Genomic DNA, 13821 nt, shown 5'->3' with positions numbered 1-13821 from the left:
TCTAGTCTTTTCAATATTAAATGAACTAAGAAAATCCATATTATTTTCACATTTTGAGAAAAATGTCTGGTCAGATCAGCATCTGTAAAGATGAATAAATGTTTTTAGTGCCTGTATTTACATTGCAATTTTCTTTCAGAATACAAGCTGTTTTCACCAAGACTCTTCCATTTCTGCTTAAAAGATCCTGAGATCAATAGAGGCACCTGATATTTCACCTTTTGATGAGGAAACTGAAACACAAGAATAGTGAAAATGACTTTCATAAGGTGCAATCTATTTTAGCATGCTTTACTTGTTCTAAAATCAAAGGACACATCATATGTGGATATGCATTACATGCAAAAAATGCTATATAGCTATTTGTGAATTTAGGGATTGCCAAGGTTGTCAAATGCCACAAGAATGCAACAGTCTTGTTTAATTCAGGCTCCTGGGACACAGAGACTACTGACATGACTCTGGGCTTAACATATATGCAAGATACCATATATAAGAGTGGTTTTGCTTCCCATAGTTGAGTTATGACTTGCATCATACCATGTGGCATGTGTAATGGAGAGAGTAAAGAAGTATATAAAGAATTGTAAAGCTACTGTAAATATATGTCTGCTCACTTGCTAGGTAATTATATTTTATTAGAATAAAAAACAAATAACTGATGAGTAGTAGAAAAATGGAAGAGTACAGTTTGAAGAGCACTGTATTAGATGATCTCTAAAGCCTATTTTTTATTTTACAATCCTGTGACTCAAAGAATAAACTGCTCAGGCTTGTTAGAACAATGACTATGGATTTTAGTTCATAAGAATGACCTGTAAGGAAGTAACAATGAAGTCTTAAAGTCTAAGTATTGACCTAAATTTGAAGAGAAATCAGGAACCAGATCAGGAAAAATCAAGCAAAGAGTGTGGTTTATTTCCCGTAGGGTGATGGTTTTTTGGGCCAATAAGAAAAACCATTTTTGTTCTGAAAGATAAACAGAAAAATAGTACAACATTAGAAATGCTATTCCTCCTTAAACTACTGAAGAGATAAAAAGATAACATTATAAATCAGGAAACTTCAACAATGACTACAGGTGGGAGAAAGCGATTAATTAAATCAAGAAGACTCAAGCTTCTATACAAGTTAGATCTGCTTCATGAGAAAGGATAAAATGTGTCTACGTTAATTAGAAAAACGGCTACAAGAGAACGCTAACAGGCAAGTCAAACCTTCTAATCCTATTCTCCACAAGCAAGCTGGCAAAATACAAATCACGAATACTTTTTATAGACAGCAGGAGGAGAGTCTCAATATGAAGACCTGGGCTAGACCAAGTTATGTAATAGCTAGAGGCATGGTTATAAAGTCATGTAACATCTCTGGGTATCCTTTTTCCTTCCACAAAATAAACTAATTGGATTAGCTGATTTCTAATGGTTCCCAATCAATAATGTTTTGATTCTCTGTCTCTCCAACTTGTTATAAAAATATAAAATTTGGATAGCAAACAATTTTTGTACTATGTTAGTATTACATGGATTTAATGCATAGTAAAAACAGCTCTTAGAAACTTAATTCAGCCTATATGACAAATATCAAATGAACTTTAGTTGCCTTAAGAATATCTGCATCTGATTGTCTTAACTGACTCACGCTGAATTCAAACTCATATGTCCCAACTTCCCTATTTCTTTTAATACCACCACATAATCAATCATTTTGAAAATTTTAGAGAAATATTTGACTCCTCTCTTTTATCTCTTATGTGCAGTTAGCGAATAAATCCTCATGATTTTTCCTTAAAATATATAAAATCTATCTTCCCTTCTCTCTTATCAAAATCCATTTTCAGTTTATCTCCTAAATTACTGCAACTACTGCCTCCATTTCCTTATTTGCTTAAATTTGTAAAAATAATGATATTGCTAAGTACAAGAATTCACCTTTGTACTCATCTGCTCTAACTGTTCCTCAATATTTTCAGGATAGCATGCAATAATCTTTAGCTTGACTTTAGGATTTTACAAAATTTAGCTTTACCCTGTTCTTCCATCTTCTCTCTGTTTGCCAACATGAACTCTATACAATGTCGCTTTTTTCCTGCTTCCCACCTGCCCTGTGCCTGGCCCATTCCTGCCCAAGAAGCCAACATTCTTATTTCACTCCATTTCATGCTGTTTCCCCTCCACTTCTCTCCACTGAGATGTCATTCTTTGTTATCAATCCCAATTCTTCCTATCCTTCAGGATCCAGGCCATGCCTGGTCACCTTCCTTTGTGAAGCCTCCTCTCTTATAGTCCAGATGGACCTTGCTATTCAACTGCCAAAGTTCTTGGCCATATCACTTACTTAAGTGTATGTGTAAATATTTACTGATGTATAAAATACTGTGATTCTTTTTAAATCACTCTGCATGAAACCTTTAACTACTCCAGGTCTTTCTGGCTGTTCTCCACTACCTGCAATTCCTTCAGATAACTTTATGGTTTCTATACCTTTATCAGATTTTTATTTAAGACATTATCTTCTCTTGAAGCTGCCTTACTTGACTACTATATCTTCAATTACTACCTAACCCTGCACTCAATTTCCTTTTTCTCCTTTATATTTTTATACTTAGCACTTCCTGGTATTTAGTATATTACACATTTTATTTTGTATGTGTCTGTCTCTTACTCTAATAGATTCTAAGCTCAACAAGGGAAGAGATTTTTGTCGCTTTTGCTCATTAACGCCACTCTAGTTCCTAAAAGAGTGCCTGGTATTTGGCAGGTGCTCGAGAAATATTTTTGAATGAATTCATATTTTAAAAACTAAAAGCAACATTAATAAAAGTGGTTAATAATAAAACAAAAACTAATATACAATTAAGAACTTACTATATGTTGGGCAATGTACAGGTAATGCATAAAATAATCCTGTTATTATCTATTATTACCTACTTTCTTCTTTGCCATATAAAGCAGGGCTTACAGAGGTTAAATAATTTTCCCAAGAACACATTCTTAATAAATGTACTAAAAATAAACTCTAGGCTTATTTGCTATTGAAATATGTCAAAGGCTGAGCTTATCCAACTGTAAAAAATTAACTGCAAAACAAGATTTTTGAGGAGATATGAGGGAAGAACTCCTCAGACAGCTACCTGTAAAACCTTTTCCCCCAGTGGCTAATACTTTAATTTGTTGTCCTCTTTTTTGTGTAAGTTATCTTATAATGCTCCATAAACTTCTGCACTTTATTCCTTACCCAGGCTTAACGTTCAAGAAGAGAAAATCTTCTGACTAATGTTATGACTTCATTAAGGAGTAAAAATTCCATCTTAAAAATGAGTTCTCAGTTCTCATGTAAAAGACAAGAGCAGAATGAGTAGTCACAGTTCTCACAGAGTGAGGTAAAGCAATCATCAAGGGAGGAGGGGAAAAGTAAAGAATGCTTTATTCATAATTACCTAACATTTTCCAGCATGAGAGGGGAAAGAGGAAGTCTATTTTCAGTGACAATGATTACTCTAAAAATATTAACATGCAAGGGGAAAATTTTCATTCTGAGAGTTACTACTATACTGAGTTCTCTTTCCCTCACAGAGTGACTTAAAATTCCCAGGGTAGAGAGGTAATCTAGACAGATGCGCTTGCCCTGTGTCTTGAAAATGGCAACATCCAGGAATCATGGGAGTTTAACTGAGGACACACTGGAAAGAATTTCTCAGCACCAGGACAGTCTCTAAGAAATATCAAGTGGCAGAGTGGATACTTATATCTTCAGGTGTCTGCAGTAAGGCAGAGATTAGAGCTATAAAGGCTTATTAGAATATTTGTTATGCTGAATGCATAAACAAGATGTAGTGAAACTGAAGCTGAATTACCTACTAAAAGGGTTATAGACCAAAAAAAAAAAAAGCCTAATTCTTCCTTTTTTCTACCTAATCCAGATTCTTTCCTGCAATGTCTCTGTGATTTTAACTGGCTTATATAGCACAGGCAAAATTATATATTGTACAATTCATTCTCATCTTCATCTTAAACATTTTAGACAAAAATATATTAGTTCCCTACTTCTACACATGCATATATGAGAAAATGGTCTGGCAACCCTTAGGTTGGGACACTTAGCAGGTCATGGCATTCAGAGTAAATTGATTTTTATTAAGATAATTATAAGAACATGATTTTATAAAGTATTTTGTGTCTCCCTCTTTCTTTTGCATTTTCAGAAAATCATATGAACTGGACCTGGGGGCATGCACCTGTAATCCCACCTCCTTAAGATGTTAAGGCAGGATGATGGCTTGAACCCAGGAGTTTGAGACCTGCCTAAGCAACACAGCCAGACTCTGTCTCTATCTATTAAAAACAAACCATATGTAAAATCACATAGTGGTTCCTGAGATCTGCCATTCCATAATTTAGTTCTCTGCTAGTTCTACGGCACCCAACTGTCACAAGACTGACTAGCCAGCTGCAGGAGGTACTCACTTGTCAGGTCAGCAAGTAACCACAAATACCATTTATTTGGTCCTTAACAAGATTGAGACAAAGTGGTTACAAGTGAATCAAAATGGAGGCGATAAATACTGTAACAACTAGTTACAGATATCACATTTTCTCATGTTTGTAGTTCTATTTGAATAATCCTTACCTCTTTTTAAAAACTCCATAGACATTGAGAATTGATAAAAATCTATCTCCAGAAAAATACAGCTATACATAAGTCAGCACATCACTTTAGCAAATTCACAAATCTTAACAATCTAATCCATGTGTCCTAAGCATAGACAACAAAGAAAAGTATTTGAGAGGGTGCAGGGTGACTTGGAGTTGAAGTTTGGGAGAGAGATTAACCATTAGATTAGGAATAAATTTATACTTGACAAACAAGCATCAACTGTCTCCACTGTCTTACCAGCAGCTCAGTCCCTTACTGCTCTTCCTGGATCATGTCCTGTTGGCTGCTGCTGAGCCCATCTCCTGCATCCAAGCGTCGTAACTCAACAGGAGCAAAGGCAAGTAAACAATCTTGAGAGGGTGTGCTGCTGAATGTTTGCCAGCCTAGAGAAGACAGAGTTTGAACATTTTTTAGTTAGCAAAAAGGAACAGGGTATATACACCTGCTACAAAGAGTTTTAAAGGTTTTAGATACCTATAATTGGATATTTCCATTACACAGTGGCTGTTAAAAAACTTAGAGGATCTTTCTCAAAGCAATGACACTCTTAAATGTACCATAATAAAATTCTAATATTTGTAGAGCACTTTGCAATGCCCAAAGCATCTTTAGTCTTCACATCTTCATCGCAATAATCAATGAGGCTTAAGAGCCAGTGGCTTATATTACTTCATCTGTTGAATACAGTGGTTCACAGTGTGGCTTCCAAGAGTATCACCTAGGTACAAAGCTGAGGATTTTGCTGAGATTCTGACTTGTTGAGCTAAGAGGAAACTTTATTCTCCAGGTGACTTTAAGATGAAGTCAGGATTGAGAATCATTAAGTCCTTGTACTTCATAAGATGTGGCACTAACTAAACTCATAAATAGCAAGTATTCATTCAGTATATGCCATGTCAAGGTAATATGCTAAGTGCAATGGAAAAGGTAAAACATTATAACATGTGGTCTCTGTGCTCAAGGGTTTTAATTTAGCTGGAGAGACTGGACATATACTTTAAAAGGACTACCCAATAAGATACCTACTTTAAAAACATAACCCAAGTAAGACTTAATTGGCAAAGATGTAGTAAAAATATTGGGTGCTACAAATAAGTGGAAATGACTATGCACTGAAATAAGGGAGTAGGTTAAAAACATAAGAGAAGTTCACTGAGTTCCAAGGGCAGGGAGAAAAGAGGAATGAGGATAAAGCATTGTTTTGAGGCAAAGATACAGCTGCAGCAAATTGGAGGAGATTAAAAAGTTCTCTCGACTGAAGAGTGTCTACAAAGAAGCATAAGAAGAATTTGGAAAGACCGATTTGAAACAGAATCTAAAGAGTTTTGATAAAATGGCTAAAGGAGTTGGTCCATTTTCCTGAATATATGGAAACAGTATTGGAATATCCTGAAATAGTATCTGCAATAGTATTGGAAGCTGTTGAAGCTCAGGTTCCAGGGGTTCTTGGTAAATGCCAGACACTATTCTAGATGCACTACATATGTTACCTCATTTACCACTCGAAAAATTCTGGTGAGATCATTATCATCATGATCATCATCATCATTATTATTATTCCCATTTTACAGAGTAAGAAGGGAGGTCTCTTAATTTTTTCTCAAAGTCACATGCCTAGAAATAGTAAGCTGAGACTGGGACATGTTGCTTTTTTAGAAACATGGCATCATAAAAGTCATATGTTAGGGTGTTTTGAGATATAATTCACATACCATAAAATACATCCTTGTAAAGTATATGAGTCAGTGGGTTTTACTATATTTAAAAAATTATGCCACTGTCACCTGTCACTACTATCAAATTCTACAATATTTTCATCACTCTGTCACCCTCCCCCCAAAAAACAGTACCCATTAGGAGCCAGTTTTCATTCATTCCTCCCCTGGGCCTTGGTGACCACTAATCAACGTTCAGTCTCTATGGGTTTTCCTATTTTGAACGACTTTATGTATATGAAATCATACAAAATTTGGCCTTTTATGTCTGGTTGCTTTCACTTAATGTTTTTAAGGTGCATCTGTGTTGTAGCATGGGTCTGTTCTTTATTCCTTTTTATAAGTAATATTCTATTGTATTGATATACCATATTTCCTTTAGCTATCAATGATGAACTTTTGGGTTACTTCCATTTTTAGCCTCATAAATAATGCTTCTTTGGATATTCACTTCAAACTTTTAAATTATGATAAAATATATGTAACATAAAGTTTGCCATTCAAACCATATTTAAGCATACTATTCTGTGGCATTAAGTACATTCACATTGCTGTGAAACCATCACTGCCACCCATCTCCAGAACTTCTTCATCTTCCTAAACTGAAATTCTATGCTCATTAAACAATAACCTCCTATTTGCTCCTCCTCCTAGGCCCTGGCAATCATTATTCTACTGTATGCCTCTATGAATTTGACAATTCTAAGTACCTCATGCAAGTGGAATCATATAATATTTTTCCTTGTGTGATTGGCATATTCCACTTAGCATAATGTATACAAGATCCATCCATTTTCTCGCATATGTCAGAATTTTCTTCCTCTTTAAGGTTTAATAGTCCATTGTATGTCTATACCACATTCTGTTTATCCATTCATCCATCTATAAGCATTTGGGTTGCTTCTACCTATAGGTTATCGTGAATAATGCTGCAACAAACATGGATGTACAATGTTTATAAGTTTTTGTGTGGGCATATGTTTTCAATTCTTTTGAGAGTGGAATCCCTAAGAGTGAAACTACTGGGTCTTATGGTAATTCCATGCTTACTCTTTTGATGAACTGCCAAACTGTTTTGCAAAGTGGCTGCACCTTTTTACATTCCACTAGCAATGTGTCAGGGTTCCAATTTTTCCACATCCTCACTAACACCTGTTATAGTATGTTTTAAAAATTATATCCATCCCAGTGAGTGTGAAGTGGTAGAAGATTTAGGTGTTATAAATAATCATATGAAAGATATTGGCTTATTGCAGTACTCAAGTATAAGTGATAGTTGGAATGAGAGGGTGGCAGAATAAATGAAATAAAATGATCAAACAGAAATATTACTGATAAAGAAATGAATGACATTGAGTAACATTTTAAATGTAGGGAGAAAAAAGAATGATTCAATTATAGTGATAAAGCTTTTGAGTTTGGTTGTCTGGAAGAATGATAGTATTAATCAGATAAACAGATAATTCTAGAAAGGAATCTGAAATGACAAAATAAATTCTTGACATGATGCATTTGAAAAAACTTATGTATTCCAAAGAAATATTCATCAGGCAGGTGAAGTACAGGAGGTCAGGGTTGGAGTCAATAGGCTATTTCATTTTTATTTTGAAAGAAATGATCAAAGAAACATTATTAAGATTAGAAGAGGGCTATTGCCTGTATATGATTAGACTCTTAAATCTGAGTTCAGCAACTGACAAACCAAACACTGAGGAAGGCAGAGGAGTTTTTACCTTCTGTTTTCTGCTTAAAATAGTAAAACAAAACTTCCAAAGTAAAAAATATATCTTTATTCAGCTTTATAGAACTGGTTTTTATCAGAATTTGAGTTAGTATCACGTTTTTAACTACACCAAGGTGGTGCTTGTGGTTCTGGGAATGATGTGAGCAGTTCTAGGAGGATTTCCCTCTCTGAGCTGGCACAAGATTGGGAGTCCTAGAGGACATGAATATCACTATGAGCAGTTATCTGGTTGGCTTGGAATCAAGCTGGCAAACTCTCAAGGAGAAACTATGAATTCTAGTTTTATTTGCCCAAAACAGTCCCCTTTAGTAAAAAGAGGTGATCCCCAACAAATAGAATAGTCTCTTGCTAGAATATAGTTCCTCAGTAGCCAATAATTCTGGCTTTGTTCAGCTTTGAAAAGTCTCCAATATGATAATATTCAGGAATAAATACAGTGATGACTCACAGGCTTATACACATATTTTGAAAGAGAAGCTTAATGAGGCTATTTTGGATCATGAAGCCGGGCTGTGGTGGCTCATGCCTGCAATCCCAGCACTTTGGGAGTCCAAGGTGGGTGGATCACTTGAGGTCAGGAATTCGAGACCTGCATAGCCAACATGATGAAACCCCGTCTCTTCTAAAAAATAAAAATTAGCCAGGCATGGTGGTGCAAGCCTGTAGTCCCAGCTACTTGGGAGGCTGGGGCGGGAGAATCACTTGAACCCAGGAGGCAGAGGTTGCAGTGAGCTGAGAGCTGAGATCGTACCACTGCACTCCAGTCTGGGTGACAGAGTGAGACTCCACTTCACAAAAAAAAAAAAAAAAAAAAAAAAAAGAAAGAAAGAAAAATTCTCAAAGAAAATGCAAAATACACTCAGCTTATACATTGAGTTTTCCTTCTGCCATGATATATTGAAAGTTATTAAAAAAAAAAAAGCACTTAGAAGATAAAACAGAACAAACATATGAAGGGTAACTGCTGAAGACAGAGGTTAAGAAAAGGGCCATGAAGAGGGTTAAAAAAAAAAAAAAAACTAAGCCAATGAGCACATTTAAATGTTCTCATTCCCACACACATATCTACTGTTTTGTTTTTCTTTGTTTTCCTGAGACAGGGTCTTGCTCTGTCACCCAGGCTCAAGTGCAGTGGCACAATCGCGGCTCACTGCAGCCTTGACCTCCCAGATTGAAGCTATCCTTCCATCTCAGTCTCCCAAGTGGCTAGGACTACAGGCATGTACCACCACACCCAGCACATTTTTTGTGTAGTTTTTGTAGAGATGAGGTCTCACTATGTTGCCCAGGCAGGTCTCGAACTCCTGAGCTCAAGTGATCCACCTGCGTCGGCCTTCCAAAGTGCTGGGATTACAGGCATGAGCAACCACGCCCAGCCATAGCTACATTTTTAATTGAATAAAATATACTTCACCATCAAAGTTGTAATCATTTTGAGCATAATATCATTCTTAAACATATTTTCCTTTGTTCCCTAAATTGAAGTCTATTCTATTTTATCTTTATAAACTATTCACTGTTTTATTTTTATTTATTTTTTACTTATTTATTTTTTGAGACAGAGTCTCACTCTGTTGCCCAGGCTGGAGTGCAGTGGTACCATCTCAGCTCATTGCAAGCTCCGCCTCCCCGGTTCATGCCATTCTCCTGCCTCAGCCTCCTGAGTAGCTGGGACTACAGGTGCCCGCCACCACACCCAGCTAAGTTTTGTATTTTTAGTAGAGATCAGATTTCACCATGTTAGCCAGGATGGTCTCGATCTCCTAACATCATGATCCGCCCGCCTCGGCCTCCCAAAGTGTTGGGATTACAGGCGTGAGCCACCGCGCCCAGCCTCACTGTATTTTAGAAAGGTATTACATACTTTATCTGCAATATTTTCCAAATAGATTTAGGAAAAAAAAAAAGACAATAAAAATAGCTAAAATTTATTGAATGTATTCTAAGTCATTCAATTTTCAAAATACTATCAATTGTTTACCTTAGCACACCTTTGCAGGTGGCAGGGCCTCCAGAGCCTGCGCTCTTATTCAACATGCTTCATGCCCTCCACAAGCTTGTAGGAGATTCAATGAAACATTTCATTTTGGTGAAAGGTAAGTAATTCTATATTTCAAAGCCTAGAAACAGACAAGTTTTCTTTCTGAAAGATGAAAAATGAAAAAAAAAAGAAACCAACCTCTTCTCTAAAAACTACTCTACCTATAAACATGAATATATCATTGCAAGCTAGGCACCTTACATAGGAATCCTCCATTTGGGGTTTATATGCATTTTCCTTTCAAGAGATAGATCCACCACTGATCAAACATCATCAAACACTTCCGTTAAAAACAAGGGACTTTGTTTATCATGCTGGATTCAGTCCTTCCCTTCCCTTTGTGATATTAGTACACCTTCATGGCATGTTTCTTCAAAGCCCTAGTAATAGATGTTTCCTTCCTGTTGAAATGCTGCTTTGGCTGCTTCTCTGCTTGATGTGATTCTCCTCCAGGTTTAAATGGGGTCAGACTGGAGTTCACTAAACAGCACGTTACTCACTTCAGCAGGATATGCCCACAAAGTGGTTCTCCTATTCTTATACACATGTGTACACACATACATACACACACACACGCACACACACCTCTCTGCAAGTAAATGATCCCAACTGTACAGTGCCTAAAGGGAAGTGCTATTTCAGAATGTCAGCTACTTGGCAGTGATGGCTATTCTCCTGTTAATGCTTTAAAAAACCATTACGGTAGTCAAAGTTTTAGGAAGAAAATTAAAGACCTTAAATGTATTCACTTCCTGCTCCTCCTAACATAGACAAAGTGGTGACTCCCAGTGAAGATCTCAGAAAGTGTTTGCAGAACAAATTCCATGAAGATAAAAACAAGTATACACCATATGAGATTGTTTCCAATCAACAGTCTTTATATAACTACAATTGCCAAACAAGGCTGAAATATCAACCACCAGTTATAAACTATTTAACATAGTATTTCCATTACACAAAGTTATTATTTAAGAACCAAACACTGCAACATGAGAGGTACAGGTATAAAGTCACAAGGCATTGTGTATAGATTATCAGATCAATTTATATAGTTTCCAAAAATAAAAGAAGTTATGAGGGACTATTTTTTAAAATAATAGTTATTTTTAAAAACCAAGATGGAAAACACATCAGAAGAAAATACCGTATAAACATCACGCACAAAAAGCAAAAGAAATTCCGCATCTGAAACACAAACTTTTACATGACATTCTGACGCTTGCTAATACTTGACCTCACTGGTCAGAGACTGGGCCAATGAAGGGTGTGCTCAAAATCTTAACTTTGAAAAGCTTCTTAAGGGTATGGTTTATTTTTCATCCACTAAAATAGAAAATATAATTCTCTATAATACACTTACCATTTCTAACATTCAGGCATTTTAGAGATCCCCATTAGAAATTTCAAGTACTATAGGAGAAGAAAGGAGTGAAAGGGGAAGAAAGGGGCAAAGAAAGGTAACTTGCATTGATTTGAATGCTTTATTTGTCATTTTCTTTTTCTTGACACAAGAAACTTCAGGTATTTGTAATTGTATGTGTGTGGCTGATTGCAGGACAATTAATTATATTGGGAGCTAGGTTTTTAGCTGAATCTCAGAATGTCTCTCCTGTAACTTCCATAAACCCATAGGCAAACTAAGGGGGTAGGCTGTAGAAGAGTTAACAAAGTATAAACTAATCTCAGGTTCTAATTCTGACTCTAATCCTCCATAACCTCATGATCTTGAGCTGATCACTTAAAGAAACCGAGGACTAGAGAGCCTGTAAGATGTTAAATTGTATTATTTCTGTTGCAAACCAGCTTTAAGGTTTCATGATTCCATGATTTAGATACTATCGAATTTGAGATAAAAATATATATATATAGGAAAAAGAGTTATTGAACAAATAGGTATAAAAACACAAGCAAAATTATATTAATGGAATTATTCTAATTTAAGTCTACTTGTGTGATATTAAGTTTATAAAAAGATACCCTTTACATTGTAATATATAACTATAATTGATAGCCACAATGCTTATTATTGATTCCAAAGGAATTTTTACAATATATATTCTATTCCTTATATTTAGTAATTTCATATTACAAAGTGATGTAATGGTTTCTTGGGAGTAATGAGTCTACTACCATGGTTCTCTTAGACTGAACTGCTAACTGCATCCATTTAAAACAGACATAGATTGAGGATCAATAAACTGGTAGACTTTAAGTGCTTTTTAAAAACTGCTTCCAATCTATAACATTAACCCAGATATTTTTAAAAGGATTTCATTTTTCCTATTTTTGGGTGATAAGTATTAGGTACACATGAACCCTACCTTATAGTTTCTTAAAAATGGATGGAAAGAATGAATTTTTAAATCACTTATGTTATAAATTACTTATAGCCCAAATAATATCATCATCTAAGGACACTTTAAGTCACATGACCTACATGAGCTAAGGTTTAAAGACATTACATTAATATCATCAATATAAACATCAAAGGAACAATTATAAAAATTCCAATGCTTAATGGGATGGCAAAGTACAAAATAAAATTTTACACTATAGTATAAAATTGCTGACATTGGATCAGCCACTATTTTAAAAAAATATTCCTTCATTAACAGTATTCTCTAATTTTCATCTAAAAATTGAAACAAGAAAATTTTTATCTAATTTTACTTCTAATAGAAAGGCAAATAAAAAATACTTTTTAAAATATTTCAAAACATACAGGAAAACTCTGCAGTTATATTTACCTGGTTTGTTAAAAACAAACTATGCATTCTGCAAAATTGCAAGTGTCTATTTTTATCATAAGGTATTCTTAAAAGCAGTTTAGTAAACATCAAGTTATGACAAATAGATGTCTCTCTTGCCACACAGGAGTGATAATCAAAATATTTAACAGCTCATATGTCAAGGCATGGGACGTAGTGCTGGAGGAGGATCCTAGAGGAACCTACATGCCATTTATTATTCTAGCTGCAGGATTGTGGGTAGACCCAGGGAGTAATGGGGAAGGAGCTATAGTGGCTTAGGGTAGCAGAATTACTAGCTACCTTGGAAATCTTTCAGTAACCATCAGCACAGCCACACTCATGTGCACCTGCTGCCTATCAACTCCGGTTGTTTGCATGATTTTTAAATAAGGGATAAAAAAAGTATTAAGCAACTGTTACAAGTCTTTGCAAATCTACCACTTGTTACTGGAAAAAAAATGTAACTATTAACTTTGGCTGTAGCTAGAGAACAAATGATGGGGAAAATTTGATAAAAGAAATTAAAATTTAAAGATGCAATATTTAAAAATGTTTTTGAATTACACACAAAATTACATAAAATATTTTCATAATATTAAAATTATATAAAAATGAAGGTATGAGGTTAAACTTTCAAGTAATAACCAAGATAACATAATTTAAACACACTTCTCCCTAAATAAAGTAGTATAAAAAGCTATAAATTCAATCATACTTAAGGTTGGAGGGTGCTATAAATCAATCAGAAATTCAAATGAGTATTTTTACAACAAATTGTGACATATTTTTCATCAAAGTAACTGTCATTATCATATTAAACTGGATTTTCACATCTTCAATTTCCTGGAAGGGGGTAGGTACACTATTGCTACTTACAAGTTGACTGCTTATGAATAAGCATATCATAATGCTCAA

The 13821-nt window shown here is 35.1% G+C and overlaps 1 protein-coding gene across 2 annotated transcripts in view; it reads right to left on the bottom strand.

Annotated features, from left to right (window-relative positions):
• The window catches only part of TET2 (tet methylcytosine dioxygenase 2), a 148125-nt gene that overhangs the window by 98786 nt on the left and 35518 nt on the right, over positions 1 to 13821 (bottom strand). For both annotated transcript variants that reach the window (XM_023220130.2, XM_023220131.2), the window contains one exon: positions 4894 to 5039. The gene's annotated coding sequence lies outside the window, so the exon portion shown is untranslated. The remainder of the gene's footprint in view (positions 1 to 4893; positions 5040 to 13821) is intronic.

Source organism: Piliocolobus tephrosceles, chromosome 3, assembly GCF_002776525.5.
Source record: "Piliocolobus tephrosceles isolate RC106 chromosome 3, ASM277652v3, whole genome shotgun sequence".
Classification (NCBI taxonomy): Eukaryota; Metazoa; Chordata; class Mammalia; order Primates; family Cercopithecidae; genus Piliocolobus; species Piliocolobus tephrosceles.
Note: the sequence above shows the minus strand (reverse complement) of the source record. Positions and strands in the feature narration are given on the sequence as shown.